The following is a 12,710-nucleotide window of genomic DNA, read 5'->3' on the forward strand; positions in this document are numbered from 1 at the left end:
ATACATTTGGAAAGTGAAAGTACTTTTTATCCATAAACTTCCAGTCAACTACTTGGGCGGAACACAGCAAGAACAGTAGTCTTACAATCTTCTTACATCCAGTGTGACTTTTCCTAGTAATAAACTTTGATTCAATATGTACGCATCTAGCCATAACTGTTTCTGTAAGGAGTTTACAATTTCAGCAATGTTTTCTAAGTACCCCCTAATCAATGTTCTCAGGCTATGACCAAACAACATAAAGGCATTTTTCTCCAAAATCTTAATAACACAGACATGTAAATAACAACTGATAATCTTACTGGAGTGTTCTTCATGAGTAAGAAGCTATCTTTAGCTTCTTACTATGTCCTCACTCTTGCTAAGGAAAACAAACAAAAGAACCCATGAAACATACAAAGCCATTTTCTTAGATTTTTTCCAGTAAGACATCTATTTCACTATAACTTATGAACTGGTCCTAGTTTAAACTTAAAAAAAAAAAAAAAAAGCCCATTAACTTTAATCTGTAACATAATTCCAGAAATATATTATCTGCCTGCACTTAATTGCCTTTACAAAAATAAACATATTAAATTGCATTTGCACTGCTAAAATTATTTAAGCACTATAATACTCTTATTGAACTCAGCCAAATTAAGATGGGTTCAAAACCAACACTAAATTTTGATTCCATCTCTTAATATGGCCATTTTTATTAGCAAACCTTAGTACATCTTAGATATGTTGATTCTTAAGCCTGTTTTCTAATTATCTTTTAATTATCCAAAACAATCATTTTGGTTCCTTGCCATTAAATGCATATTCAAGGGTTAGCTATAACTTTCAGATCTATAATGAGAACAAAAATATAGCAAATTATGCTTAGCTCCTACTATGTCAAATTAAGCAATAAAGGCACATAAGGGATAGGCTTTAAGCCAAGACCCAGCAACTCGGGGTACTAAAAAAAGAAAAGTATTCATTTAAGAGGCTTTCCACCAGTGTCCCCAGCTTGACCTTCATGCTCTCTCTGTTGGTCTCATCTATTCCCCCCCCCCCCCCCCCCCCCCCCGCTTCTTAAACTCTGAAAGCTAACCTAATGGCTCTTAGAGGCGTAATTTACTACTTTTGCTCTTAGTCTTTCAATCAATATGTGGTTGTGGTATAATAAAAAACGTATTTGGTCTTTGTCCATGGTTCCTGCACTGAGCTCCTAAAACCCTTAGAATTTCCCAAGTGACAGAAGTGTCCTCTGTAATTTATAATGAGTGCTTTCTGACCATAACTGAGTTTATGCTAATGAGGTGATTCATCATGGATGGATCTAGACAGCCTCAGGACGGGCGGCTGGTTCCAAAGGAACAAACCATACGATTAGAGGACTGGGACTTTCAGCCCTACTTTGACCTCCAGAAAGGGGCTGGTGGTTGAGTTCATAATTTCAATCATAACTATAGAATGAAACCCCAAATAAAAATCCCAAACAACATGGTTCAGGGAGTTTCTAAGTTGGTGAACACATTGATGTGCTGGGAGGGTAGTATGCCTAGAGAGAGCATGGAAACTGTGAGCTCTCCGGTGCCCGCAGCCCCATACCTTGTACTATGCATCTCTTTCATCGGACTATTCTTCAGTTATATATTTTTTAAAAAGATTTTATTTATTTATTTGATAGAGATCACAAGTAGGCAGAGAGGCAGGCAAAAAGACAGGAGGAAGCAGGATCCCCTCTGAGCAGAGAACCCGATGTGGGGCTCGATCCCAAGACCCTGGGATCATGACCTGAGCCAAAAGCAGTGGTTTTAACCCACTGAGCCACCCAAGCACCCTAGTTATATTCTTCATAATAAAACTATAATTGTAAGTATAAAGCTTTCCTGAGTTTTGGGTCATTCTTGAGAATTACAGAAAGGGTGGGGAGTGGAGGGGAGTTCACAGAACTTCTGAATTGTAGTTAGCCAGGAAGAAGTGTGGTTGTGCAAAGGACTGCACATGCACCTGGCATCTGAAGTTGGGGCAGTTTTGTGGGACTGAGGCCTTAACTTGTGGAGTTTGCACTAACTCAGAAGTTAGCGTCAGAATTGAACTGTAGGAGATCCAGCTGGTATTGGGGAAATCACTGATGGAAAATGAGAGAGTGGTGAACTATTCTTGGAGACAAAAGATAAAAGATAATAAAAGCTGCTTTCTTTTAATTTCAAAGTCAAAATAAGTCCATATTCATTCATTCAAAATAAGTTCATATTCATTTATTCAACAAACGGATACCAGAAAGATAACAAGTAGTCCAGATCACTTAGGACATACTACTGTGAGTACTTTGGTTTTCACCCTGAGTGAAATGGGTTACCAATGTAGAGTGCTAAGCAGAAAATCTGACTTACTGAAAAATTACTCTGGCTGCTGGGTTCACATTAGACTGATGGTGCCCAATGTTGTAGCAGGAAAAGTAACAATTCTTATTATAAAACTTTTCTAGTGGTGCTTGGGTGGCTCAGTTGGTTATGCATCCAACTCTTGGTTTCAGCTCATGTCATGATTTCAGAGTCCTGGAATCAAGCCCCATGTTGGGCTCTGCGCTCAGTACAGAGTCAGCTTGAGGATTCTGTCTACATCCTTCTGCCTCCCCCTCTGCTAGTGCATTGTTCTCACTCTTAAGTAAATATATTTTTAAAAAGATCTTATTTATTTATTTGACAAAGAGAGACACAGCCAGAGAGAGAACACAAGTAGGGCAAGTGGGAGAGGGAGAAGCAGGCACCCCAATGTGAGCTCAATCCCAGGACACTGGGATGGATCATGACCTGTGCCAAAGGCAGATACTTAACTGAGCCACCCAGATGCCCCTCAAATAAATAAATCTTCATAAAAAATCTTTTCCAAACACAGAGAGGGAAAACGTTAGAGGAAACAACCATATGACAGTCATAGAGATTTAACATTCTGCCATACTTGCTCCATATTATTTGATTTTTTTTGACATTTTACTCCTAAAAACTCCACTGTACATCTCTAATGAGGCACCTTCTTATAGTTCTGATTTACACCTAATACACAAATACTCCCCAAATACCATGTAATAGTTAACTTATTTTCAAATTTCCTACATTAACCTCTAAATGTCTGCTATAGTTGATCTGTTCAACTATGATTTGAGAAAAATCATGCATCACATTTGTCTTTGAAACTGTGGAAAGAACACTTAACATGAAATCTACCCTCTCAACAAAATTTTAAGTGCACAATACTATTAACTATAGCAATTGCTGTACAATGTTGTACAGCAGGACCCTAGACTTACTCATCTTGTATAAGTGAAACTTTCAAACTTATTGAACCACAACTCGTCATCATTTGCCCCAGCTGCTAACTCCTGGCAACCATCATTCTAATCCCTGTTTCCATGCATTTGATTATTTTAGATACTTCCATATAAGTGGAGTCATGCACTATTTGTCCTGCTGTGATTGGCTTATTTCACTAGGTATAAATGTCTTCCATATTCATCCGTGTTGTTGCATATGATAGGATTTCCAAGAAGAACCATGCAAAGCATTTGGTTACTGTCTCTTATCTCTTTGGGCAATTTAGTTTAAAACAGTCAACCCCGTTTCTTTTTTCTCATGGCACTGACTTATTGAGGAGACCATAGGTCAACTGCCCTATAAAATAGCTCACTTTCCGGATTTGCCTGATTGTTTCTACATTATTTAGTGTAAATTGTTCTGCTAGCCTCTGTGCTCTTCTGTAAACTGGAAATCAGAGCTAAAGCCAGATTTAAATATACTTCATAGGTATATTTTCAAAGTATAGTTATCAAGATTTCCTGACAGATTCGTTGTGGGATGGGGAAAGAAAGGAAGGTTTTATGGTTTGATCAACTGGAAGGAAATGCCAACAACGGAAATGAGAAGATTTCTGACCAACTGAGTTTTAGGTAGAAGATAGGAAGTTTAATTTTAGGTATGACGGATTCTGAGAGGTCTTTGAGACTCAAATGGAAACACTGAATAGATAATGAGTTTAAGTCTGGAGGTCAAAGCAAAGATTCATGCTGGAGATATAAACTTTAGAGTCACCAGGATATGGATGCTGTTTAAATCCATGAGACCAGATGAAGTCATCAAGTAAGTGAACGCAAACAGAAAAGAGTAGAGGAACAAGTCCTTAAGCACTCCAGCATTAAGAAGTAGGACAGAAGAGGGGCCCCTAGGTGGCTCAGTGGGTTAAAGCCTCTGCCTTCAGCTCAGGTCATGATCCCAGGGTCCTGGGATCGAGCCCCGCATCGGGCTCTCTGCTCAGCGGGGAGCCTGCTTCCTCCTCTCTCTCTCTGCCTGCCTCTCTGCCTATCAAATAAATAAATAAAAATCTTAAAAAAAAAAAAAAAAAAAGACGTAGGACAGAAGAGAAAAAAAATGAGTAAAACAAAACAAAACAAAACAAAACAAAAACAGATCATCAGGTGAGACAGGAGAAAAACCCCGAGGCTAACAGTATCCTGGTAACCAAATTTTAAAGTGTTACAAGGAGGTAAAATCCTTTGAATGCTGCTGCTAGGTCCTGATAAGGGCTGAGAATCAGCCATTAGAATCAGCACTGTGGGGGCACCTCGGTGGCTCAGTGGGTTAAGGCCTCTGCCTTAGTCTTGGGTCATGGTCTCAGGGTCCTGGGATCAAGCCCCACACCAGGCTCTCTGCTCAGCAGGGAGCCTGCTTCCTCCTCTCTCTCTGCCTTCCTCTCTGCCTACTTGTGACCTCTGTCAAATTAATAAATAAAATCTTAAAAAAAAGAAAAAAGAATCAGCACTGTGTAGATAATTGGTGGTCCTAACAAGTGCAGTTTTAATAAAATGGTGGGGGATAAAGTCCCCGAGTGAAAAGTGGATTTAAAAGAGCAGGAAGCTAGGAATCTGAAACAGCGGGATACAGACTATTCTTCTAAAGAAGTTTTTGTTACAAAGGGGAGGGGAAATTGACAGAAGTGAGATCAGAAGTATTTTTACTTTTATTTTTTTATTTACTTGTCAGAAAGATAGAGAGAATTCACACAAGTGCAGGCAGGGGGAACAGCAGGCTCTCTGCCACACAGAAGCCAGATGCAGGACTTGATTCTAGGAACCTGGGATCATGACCTGAGCTAAGGCAGACACTTAACCAACTAAGCCACACCAGCACCTTGAGATCATAAGTATTTTTAAAGATAAAAGAAGTAACCGTCTGCATGCTAGTAGATATGATCCAGCAGAGAAGGGAAAAGTGATGATATAGGAAAGAGAACCAAATTGGTAAAGTGACAATCTTGTAGGTAACAGGCAATGGGATGTAATATACAAAGTGTAAGTACTGACTTTAAGATAAAAACCTTCCCCACCAACCCTATAGCTCTATGGGTCTCCCCATAGAGCTCCTTCAAGTAATCATAACAGGTAGCAAGGCAAAGTCAAAATAATGCTGGCAGAGGGGTACATGTAGTCATGGAATTCTATGGAAATTGTTTCATTTGTTTTAACTTCCTTAGAAGTAGGATGCATCTACCTTGTAAGGTGATCAGATAAAAGAGACAGGAAAGGTGACACTGGAGGTTTGAAGAAAGAAAATATAAGATAGTTGTCTGGAAGAGTGGGCGAATGAAAACACTAGGGAAACACAGTATGACTGTGGGATTCCATAAGGTAACACTTGCAGTTTTGTGGTGAGAAATTTAAAATGAAATTCATCAATATGTTTGCATTTTTTCCCCAGCTGTGTTCAGCTGCATAGGTAAGAAGCAGAACTGGCAGGGCATTAGATTTAACCAGAGTTGTGGTTTTGTGGAACAAATACAATATGAGAGGGGCAGGGGAGCTAAAAGTGTATGCAGGAAAGTAATTATGATTGACTATAAAGTTTCAGCTAAATAAGAGGAAGGAAAGAACAGTGAAGGTGGACAGTGTTAAAATCCCACTGACGTAAGAGAATTAAAGAATTATTGGAGACTTGATACAGAGAAAGGGAGATGGAAAGACAAGGAACAATAATCAGACAGTGGTAATGAGAAAACTGAGATCATGGGGGATTACACATTATCAGTAATTATACAGTAATCATGGGAAGGCGTGCCTGAAATCTACTGAAGACAAGGTAAATGGAGAGGAGTTCAAGAAAGTGGTAGCCAAGGACATGAAGGATTATCTGGGTATACACCCAAATCACCAAGAATGTAGATAAGTGCAGTACTGGAGAGAGCCGACAGTGTGCCAGGATCCAATACTGTTGCGAAACGACAAGCAATGACAACAACAATGAAGGGTAGTGGATAATGTCATAGGATTCAAAGCTAGAGATTTAGGAAGATGAAGAATGGCGTGGAAGCAGCAATAAGGAGTACCACCTCTGGGCTAAGTGGTACTTGCTGACTGTGGGAGAAAAATATAGCTATCACTTGAAAAGCCTGCAGAAGTAGTGTCAGGAGAGAAGCAGATTTCTTTCAGAGCCGAAGTTGGATCAGGCAAAGTGCTGACTGTTCTTTGGCACAAGTACTGCAGGTTAACCAAGAATCACAGGCTTAAGAGCATAAACAACCAATTCAAATTCTTGTTATCTCATATAAAACATCCCGTGCTCTCTAAAGTGGATTCTGCTTGTCATTTTTTTTTAACCAATATTAATTTTCTTCAAACCAAAAAGTTGAAAATAGAAAGTTCATTTAACAGTCACTGGGGTTCCTGGGGCTCCAGGGTAGCTCACATAATGATCCCAGAGTCCTGGGATTGAGCCCCACATCAGGCTCTCTGCTGCGGCGTGGAGGGGATGCTTCTCCTTCTCTCCTATCTGCTCTGTACGCTCTGTCAAATAAATGAGTAAAATCTTAAAAAAAAAAAAAAAAAAAAACCAGTTCTCTCAAGACTCAAAGAAAAAAAAAGGTTTTCATTTTGTATCTATTAATGTACAGATGTAAAAGGACAGAGTACATCTTAATGTTTTCAGTGACTGATCTATAGTAAAAATTAAACAACAATCTAATCATTTATGGTTGGTGTCTGGTCACTACGCAAATCAACATAATCAAAAGTTCTGAAAAGATGGAAAAGGAATCTTTTTAATAAACAGTACACCCAAAACCCCACCACCCCTGACCTTAGCAAGTGATGGTGATACTGGTGGAATAAGAACGTTCACAGTGCCTGTGGAAGCAAAAACAGCACATCCACTTTGGAAACACTTTGGCAGTCTCCTAAATATTAAACACACACCTGACCATATGGTCTAACCATTCCACTTCTGGGTGGCATTTTATTAGAAGGAAATGAAAGGATACATCCATACAACCAATCTGTATGCTACTGTTCAGAGACGGCTTTATTTGAAATAGTCCCAAACTAAACCCAGATGTCCATCCGCAGATGAATAAATACATAACTAGATCACAGTATATCCATAGAGTATGTATGAACTATGACAGGAAAGAACATGAATTTCAAGATAGTTATGTTGCATGAAAGAAGCCATACCTTCTCCCTCAAGTAAGAAAATGTATTGTGTGAGTCCATTTACATAAATTTCTAGAGAGTGCAAATTGATCTATAGTGGTTGCGTGGGCATAAGAAAGGGTGGCACAAAGGAAGGACTGAAACACTTCTTTTTCTTTTTTTTTTAAAGATTTTTTTTTTTTTTTTTTAATTTGTCAGAGAGAGAGGGAGAGCGAGGGAGCACAGGCAGACAGAATGGCAGGCAGAGGCAGAGGGAGAAGCAGGCTCCCTGCTGAGCAAGGAGTCTGATGTGGGACTCGATCCCAGAATGCTGGGATCATGACCTGAGCGGAAGGCAGCTGCTTAACCAACTGAGCCACCCATGTGTCCCGACTTCTTCTTTTTTTTTTTTCCCAAAGATTTTATTTATTTATTTGACAGACAGAGATCACAAGTAGGCAGAGAGGCAGGCAAAGAGAGAGGAAGGGAAGCAGGCTCCCTGCCTGCGGAGCAGAGAGCCCGATGTGGGGCTCGATCCCAGAACCCCGGGATCATGACCTGAGCCAAAGGCAGAGGCTTTAACTCACTGAGCCACCCAGGCGCCCCATGGACTGAAACACTTCTTGAAGTGTTGATATGTTCGTTATCTTGCCTATAGTGATAGTTCTACAGGTATCTAGATAGGTAAAAATTTTTATCAAATCCTATACTTTAAAAATGTACAATTTACTATAGAGGGAGCACTAAAAAGAAATGAACTATCAAGCTACATGGAGAAATCTTTTTTTTTTTTTTTAAAGATTTTATTCATTTATTTGAGAGAGAGAGAGAGACAGACAGTGAGAGAGAACATGAGCAAGGAGAAGGTCCGAGAGAGAAGCAGACTCCCCATGGAGCTGGGAGCCTGATGCGGGACTCGATCCCAGGAATCCGGGATCATGACCTGAGGCGAAGGCAGTCGTCCAACCAAGTGAGCCACCCAGGCGTCCCAACATGGAGAAATTTTAAATGCAATAGTGAAAGAAGTGAAAGAAGCCAATCTGAGAAGACTACATAAGGGTATGATTTCAGTTATATGACATTCTGGGACAGGCAAACTATGGAGGCAATAAAAAGATCAGGGGTTGCTGGAGGTCTGGGGTGGAGGGAAGGTTGACTAGATCCAAGGGGATTTTTAGGGCAGCGAAACTACTCTGTGTGAAACTACAATGGTAGATACATATTACATATTTGTCAAATCCATACAGAGAATGTAAAACACAGAGTGAACTTTAATGTAAATTAGGGACTTTAGGTAATGATGTTTTGGTGTAGGTTCATCAATTACAACAAATATACCTCTCTGGTGTATATGTTGATAGTGGGGGAAGGCACTGTGCAGTGCTGCAGAGTGTGTGAAAATTTGCCATAGTTTACATTCAATTTTTAAAAACATTTTTTTCAAGTAGTAAAATATACACAGCATAAAATGTCATTTAAACTTAAGTGTGTGGTTCAGTGGCATTAAGCGCACTCACACCACTGTGCAACCATCAATCACTATCATCCACCCCCAGAACTTCGTCATCCCATAATCCAACTCCTTGCCATCACAATTTCGCTGTGAAGCTAAAACTGTTCTAAAAAAAAAAAAAATCCACAAAGTCGTATTAATTAAAAAATAAGGGCGGTGGCATGAACCTACATGGACAAAAAGAGAGAAAGACGACAATAGCAATAACATTTTGGATGGGAAGATGGATGGGAAATGACTAAAAAGCTGAAGAAAGAAAATCTTATACTAACAAGAAACATACTTAGGCCCATTCATATTTGATAAAATTTCTACTAAAACCACAGAAAGATACAGTTTTTCACTTCTCGGCTCAGACAAAATGAAAAGATCTGCAATTTCCAATGAAACTCTCTGCTTAGCCCCCACATTCTTTTGGCTTTCCTCATACTTCTCTGGTATCTCTGTTGTTTGAGGTTCTAACCAGAATTAATTGTCAAAGTTCTTCAAGGCTCAGGCTACACATATTTCCTCTTATGCTATACTATTCCCTAAGTGACTTAATCCACACTAATGCCTTCAATTAAGATACCCAAATTGAATCTGGATTTCTCTTCTGCACTTTAGACCCACATGATCTAATGCTAACTTGGCATTTTCTCTTGATGTCTCAATACCACTCAAATTCAACGTTCCCCAAACTAAACCCATGATATATCCAGTACTCCTCCACAGCAGATTCCTTTTCAGCATTCCCCTATCAGTGGTTTGTCCCCCTTTCTGTGTATCTGCTAAAGTTAGAAATTTAAAGTCTATTTTGATACCTTCCTTTTACTCACACCCCGTTATCATTCATCAACATTTGTTTTCTCTATTATTTTGGGTCTATCCATTTGTCTCCACCTCCTTCACTACCTTCTAATCCAAAGTATCATAATTTCCTTTCTGATTTACTACAAATTTCTTTCCACTTGATCATTCCTTATCATTTATGGCATCTTCTAACTCATTTTACCCCTGTAGCCAGAATATTTTCAAAATGTAAACGAACCTGGACTTTAAATTAAAAAAAGAAAAAAAGGAAAAAAGAAAACTGCAGCCACTGCAGAAAACAGTAGGGAGGTTCCTCAAAAAGTTAAAAAAACAGAACTACCTGGAGTGCCTGGGTGGTTCAGTCTGTTAGGCATCTGCCTTTCGCTCAGGTCGTGATCCTAGGGTCCTGGGATCAAGCCCCACATCAGGCTCCCTGCTCGGCAGAGTCTGCTTCTCCCTCTCTCTCTGTGCCCTACTTGTTCTCTCCCTCCCTCCCCCACAATCAAACACACACACACACACATACACACACACACACTTCTCTACCCTATGACATAGCCACTGCACCACTCGGTATTTAATCTAAAGAACACAAGAATACTAATTCAAAGAGATACTACATGTACTCCAATGTTTAACAGCATTATCTACAATAGCCAAATTATGGAAACAACCCAAATGTCCATCAACCGATGAATGGATAAAGAAGATGCGGTAATATATACAATGGAATGTTACTCAGTGATCAAAAAAGAATGAAATCTTGGGGCACCTGGGTGGCTCAGTAGGTTAAGCCGCTGCCTTCGGCTCAGATCATGATCTCAGGGTCCTGGGATCGAGTCCCGCATCGGGCTCTCTGCTCAGCAGGGAGCCTGCTTCCCTCTCTCTCTCTCTGCCTGCCTCTCCGTCTACTTGTGATGCCTCGCTGTCAAATAAATAAATAAAATATTAAAAAAAAAGAATGAAATCTTAATATTTACAACAACATGGTTGAGGCAAGAGTATTATGCTAAACAAAATAAATTAGAGAAAGATAAATATATGATTTCAGTCATATGTGGAATTTAAGAAAAAAAGAGCAAAGGGATAAAAACAGAGAGGCAAAGGAAGAAACAGACTCTCAATTATAGAGCACTGATGGTTACGATGAAGGTTTAAAAAGGTGATGGGGATTAAGGAGGGCACTTTTGTAATGAGCACCAGGTGCTGCATGGAAGTGTTGACTCACTACATTGTACACTTGAAACTAATATTGCACTGTATGTTAACTGGAATTTTAAATAAAAACTTAAAATGTAAATCTGATCCTGTCAACCCTTCCCTGCCTCCACACCACCCAAGTTGCTTCTCATATCCCTTGGAATAAAGATACAAGGCCCTCCATGGTCTGGCAACATCTCTCTTTCCACTCTCAGTCTATAACATGGTCCCTCTCTCTTTTGGTGGTGGTGTTGACCATACTCCATCAGCTGGTATGGGCTCCTCTGTATACCATCTTCTGTATGCTAAGAAATTTGTTACCAATCATCTTTCAGATTTAAGATCTTTATTTTTTCAGGTAAATGTTTGTGACTTAAGCTAAATATGTCTTTTTACAAACTTTCATAACATTGTGTATTTCTCCCCTGTAGCACCGGTTATAATAGCAATTTTGTTTGCATAGTTATTGAAAAATCTGGTTTTCCCAAGGTTATAAACTCTCTGAAGGCCATTGGGTTGGGGCTTACCGCTGTATCACCAGTGCTGGACACAAAGTAGCCCTTCAATAAATATCAAAGAGACAAGGAGGAACTGAACTTCCCTGAATCTGTACATATTATACAGTTATTAAAATAGATAACATGCAACAGTATGAATCTCAGACATTACGTTGAGTGAAAGGAGTCTGACAAAAAAGAATAAATACTGTATGATTCCCATTATAAGATGTCCAAAAACAGAAAAAAAACTAATTGGTGGTGTAGAAGTCAGAATCATGGCTATTACTGGGCAAGGGTTATTGATTAGAGAGGGTGGTGAGGGAATCATCTGGGTCTAGACAGGTTATATATTTTAATCTGGGTGGTGGTTACACAGATGTGTATACACAAATACATACACGATATACATACACAGGTACATATTCATCACTTTTTTTAGTGTACTTTTCTGTATGTGTTTTACCATAACAAAAGAAAAAAAAGAAGACATTTTTGGGGAAAAAAAGGTAAAAAACCAAGTATGGATGAAAAATATGCCCACAAGACCTTGGTAAATTAACTAGTTTGCAGAACATAATATATGCTATGATCTTGATTTGGTAAAACAATACATGCATACAGTTCTTCTGGTTTTTGCAAATGACAGAAATCCTACCCTAACTTAAGCAAAAAATTCATTTACTGACACATACCTGGAAAGCTTACTTAGCTTCAGTGAAACTCTCTAGACCATTCAAAGGCTAAAAATTATTAGGGAACCACTCAGGTCACAGGATCACTGTTCTCAGAGTGCCAGAACCAAGCCTAACAGGTTTCAAATGAGACTTTTCAAGCTCTATCAAAAAGTCTATGCTCCTGTGTATCTGAAGAGATGTGCCATGTAGTTACAGAAGAAAGCGACAGCAAGCTAGTTTCCAAGCATCAGTCCCTCGTTCTAAAGACACACAGAGTCTCTGAATTGCAGGCATCTGAACTGCTTTTCAGACAGGAAACTCTATATAGCTCACTGCAAAGTGAACAGGAAGAATTCATTTACTGTTGGTATGGATTCTTACCAAAACTTCAGGAAATCCCATCTAGTCATATGCAAATCTTCCAATAACATAAGACCTACAAGTGCTCAGTGCTTCAAAAGACAAAAGTATACCCCACAAGTCACATCGAGCCTTATGATTTCTTAAATTTACAAGTAATGTTTTATTAGAAAATTTCCTAGCTCAAGTTGGAGATAGCCATGTATCAATTTTACAACCATTGCTTTTTTCAAGTGCTTAGA

At 39.2% G+C, this 12,710-nt stretch overlaps 1 protein-coding gene across 4 annotated transcripts in view; it reads right to left on the reverse strand.

Annotated features, from left to right (window-relative positions):
* Positions 1-12,710, reverse strand: part of HOOK3 (hook microtubule tethering protein 3) — a 108,924-nt gene that overhangs the window by 88,321 nt on the left and 7,893 nt on the right. The gene's annotated exons all lie outside the window — the stretch shown is intronic.

This window comes from Mustela putorius, unplaced genomic scaffold (genome assembly GCF_011764305.1).
Source record: "Mustela putorius furo isolate JIRA1106 unplaced genomic scaffold, ASM1176430v1.1 tig00003976_pilon_pilon_pilon, whole genome shotgun sequence".
Lineage (NCBI taxonomy): Eukaryota > Metazoa > Chordata > Mammalia > Carnivora > Mustelidae > Mustela > Mustela putorius.